Below are 3908 nucleotides of genomic sequence, written 5' to 3'. Positions count from 1 at the left end.
GTAGCCACCCTTTGGCTGAAAGAAGAAAAGGGTCAAAGGGAAAAAACTTAGAAAAAATAAGAAGCTTATAAGAAACGGAGGAAATAAGAGACGCCGGGGGTACTTACTGGCTTTGTTCCACTTCTCGGGGTAGGGGAGGTACTTTCGAGGAATGATCTCCTCAGTCTTGACTCGAACGAAACGTTCAAGCCAACCACGATCTTTGTATTCGTCCACGCTGTAAAGGATCGGGTACTTTCCACATTTTGCAAGCTTCACGATTCCCCAACGAAAAATCCAGGGAGAATAAAGACGAATTAGGTGGTGCAGAGTAAACGGGGCCTAACGTTGTTTGCCAAAAAGAGGATGCATGTGACGATCTGCTAAACGTTCGGCCCAATTTGTGCAAGGCACAATTTATATATCTTGCACATATCGAGAATAACCTCATCGATGGGAAGGTCTAGATTGAGGGTGAAAAGGTAAGTATAGACGGATGAGTACCCTTCGACATAGGTGGTGATATCGTCATCAGGGCCCGGGATTATGATCTTGGAAAGACGGTCTCTCCAACCGCAATCAGAATGAACATTGGGAATAATAGTCGCATCAATCACGGAGGGGTAACGCCTAACATCGTAACCCCAGTCGGCATTGTTACCCCTTGGGGGCTTTTCAACTGTAAATTCGGAGTCCTAGTGGTATATCGAGGGGATGACGTCTTTACCCCGGGGTTCGAATGGAACTTTAACCTCGGTCTCGATCGACTGGGGAGATCCCACCGGAGAGGCCTCATGAGAGGAGGACCCTGGGCTCAGAACCATTTTTGATAAAGATGTGGTGAAGGAAGAAAAGATGAAAGAAAGTCTCATAAAGGTTTGAAGATCTGGGGAAATCTGAAGAACAAAATGAAGTTTCGACAAGTGGGATAAAGATTCCGACGAAGAAGGATGAAGATTCCGGTGAATAGTTTGATGATTCCGGCGAGAAACTTGAAGATTCCGACGAAGGTTTTTTGCTTCTCAGGTGAAGAAAACAAAAGTTAAGATCGAAGAGCAATTTTTGAAGGCTTTAAATAGTAAAAATGAGGAAGGATGAATTATTTATTAAAGAAGGGTCATTATGACGGAAGTGCATTGATCAGGTAACCGAAGGGACAACCAATAGTAAAGCCACACGTGGCCGAAGTCAGACGGACGTGACAGTTGATAAGACGTTTGATTTTCCCGCTTATTTCGAAACTTACAGGATAAGATATCCATAAGCTCGACGTAACGGAGACTCAAACGAAGAGAAGAATCCATGCGTAAAGAAAAGACCAACTGCGTTCGGGTGAAAATTAAAAACCAATGAAAACATTCATAATCCGAATAGGTTCGATTTAATCCAAGAAAGTTTCTACTACATTTGTGACGGGTACCCGACTATCTCGGTTACATAAATCTCACAAAACAAAATGGCCTAACATATGGTCCTAGACTAGAAACGGAAAGAAAATCCAGTCCGGTATGATGAACCGAAGGTTGAGAACTTCTGATACTTCTACATAATCAAGCATCGGCTAAGTGGCTTCAAGATTGTCCTTCGGAATAACAGAAATCGGGCTGTTTTGCTCCGATGGATCATCTTCGTCTAGAACAATCACTGGGGGTGGTCCGCCACGAGAAACCTCCCCCCGAGTCCACAAGATACGGGATGATCTGACTCGCGAACCTGTCCCTAAGGGAATAGCTGGGGAGCTCGCAGGGACTCTCCGACTTGATGCCTTCACCGAAGTAGTTGCTACCTCTTTTCCTTCAACGGCATCTCCGATATCCTCCTCACTAATGCTTTTCCCCTTTAAAGAAGATCTCTTCATGGTGAACCCTGAAAACCAAGGGTTCGGGCTTAGATTACAGAATTGGAAAAACGAACAAGTAATTTCACGAGCAGCTTAAAACTTACCATGATTTTTTCCTCTCTATCCTTCGGGCACCAGAGAGGAGCCTAACAGGGCAACAACCCACTCAAAAATAGTTACTACGAGCTCGGGTTTGGCCGGAATCGGGGTAGGGTTCCGCTCCTCGGGAAAGTTTACAGACAGAGAGCGATGGAGTTGGTCCGTGCGAATCATAACGAACCGATGCAGCTATCCCCTATCAAAATCATCCTCAGGGGTCTGTAAGGCCTCGAGCCCCCCGAGGGTACAGATAAATTATGCCTCCTTGGATCACTCGGGGAACGTAAATATGGATTAGGTGGTCGAGGGTAAAAGAAACCCCAGCTATCTTTGGCCAATGTATCGAGGCAGTATACAAGCCTCCAAATCTACGGAGTAATTTGGCCGATACAGACGCGGTATCGGCAGTAAAAGTCCTCTATCCTTTGGGGGATGAGAAGAGAAAACCCAATAGCAAAAGAGTAAGTGTAAGCCAATGAATAACCGGTAATATGGTAGTTGATTCTTACCCCTCGTTCAACAGGGTGAATGTCGACGTCCGCGCCTAAGTTACAATCATACCGAACTGTGGGAATAGTGGCGGCATCAATAGAGGATTCAAATTTTTCCATAGATTCAAGGTGGGAAGAAGCTTTGTAGTCGTTCGCATATTTGAAGCCGGCAGGGAGGATGTCTGCAGCAAGGAACTCTAACTCCTCCTCGGGGCTGGCTGCTCCCATCGCTGATAATGGTGGAGAACGTGGTGGTGATGAAGAGTGATCCGCACTTTGTGTTAGCAACGGTATGGAAGTCATTGCTAAGAAGGAAGTCTAAAATCAAGCGGTTGCAAACAAAGGTTTTGAAAGGGTTTGAAACTTAAAAAGAAGTTTAGAACTAAGCAGTTGCAAGCAAGGGTTTTGAAAGGGTTGAAGCTCAAGGTTTTTGGTCAAGTGCATGACGAAAATATGTGGCATCGGCTTTATATAGTAACAGGTGAGAAGTTGAAGGGTTTAAAGGTTCTGACAAGGGGTGGATTCTCGAGATTGATTAGGCAGCGGTAATAATAATGGCAATTAGGCGGAGAACGGGCGGTGGAATGTCTTTTCAAAGGCGGCTAGGTACGAACTGCTTGGCTTTATTCGGATCCATTTCCCGGAGTTAATACTTTCCTCCAAAAAATGGAGGGACTATCTGTATACGGTAAAAATCGAGGTCTGCGTTCCAGACCCAACGACCAATTTCCCGAACGAAAAGCGAGGGGCAGTGGATAATAGAGCTCGACAAACCGGACAGGGGCATTTCAGACTCATACACTCAGACCCAGCAATTCCCGAAGGGTGCGTTTCCAATTGGTGATAGTGCGAGAAATCCGGTCCGTTGCGGATTTCACTCCACACGGCGCGTCGAGCAGCTGTCAAGCCCGAGATTTCGGGGATCTCTATCCTTGATTGATTTACTTACCATATAAAATGCAAATTCTTGTACTATAAATTGGGGGGAGTAAATCCTCATAGGGGCATCTTTTTTTTACTATCTTTTATACGATCATACAAAAACAACTTGTTCTCAAAGTTCTGTAAAGCATCAAAGTGACAAATTTCTTACAGATTGGTTCGAGTTATTTAGGCCTCAGTCCGGGCCATTTGTTGCAATTGACACTCAGGCTATTTCTTACATCTCTATTCGCAATCTTTATTTTTCGTCATTGTTATCCATTTGCTTTACAAACAAATCAAGCCGCATATTCTTTAAACCACGTATAAATTCAATTGATACTTTTTTTGGAGGTGTCGTATAAATTCAATTGATACTTTTTTTAGAGGTAAACACCTCCATTCGTCTATTTTTTCATTATTTTTTTGGGTTAACAAATACCACCACAAGGCTACAACCACGAGGAGGAACCAGTATCATCGGCTGGTTCTCTTTTATATGGCCTCTGCTTCCTCTTTCTTGGTTAATGAACCATGCAATGATCATATTGTCGGAGTTATTGTTCAACATCAAGTAC

This window comes from Lycium ferocissimum, chromosome 11, assembly GCF_029784015.1.
Source record: "Lycium ferocissimum isolate CSIRO_LF1 chromosome 11, AGI_CSIRO_Lferr_CH_V1, whole genome shotgun sequence".
In the NCBI taxonomy this organism is placed as follows: domain Eukaryota; kingdom Viridiplantae; phylum Streptophyta; class Magnoliopsida; order Solanales; family Solanaceae; genus Lycium; species Lycium ferocissimum.
The sequence above is the reverse complement of the archived record's forward strand: the minus strand, read 5'-3'. Positions refer to the sequence as shown.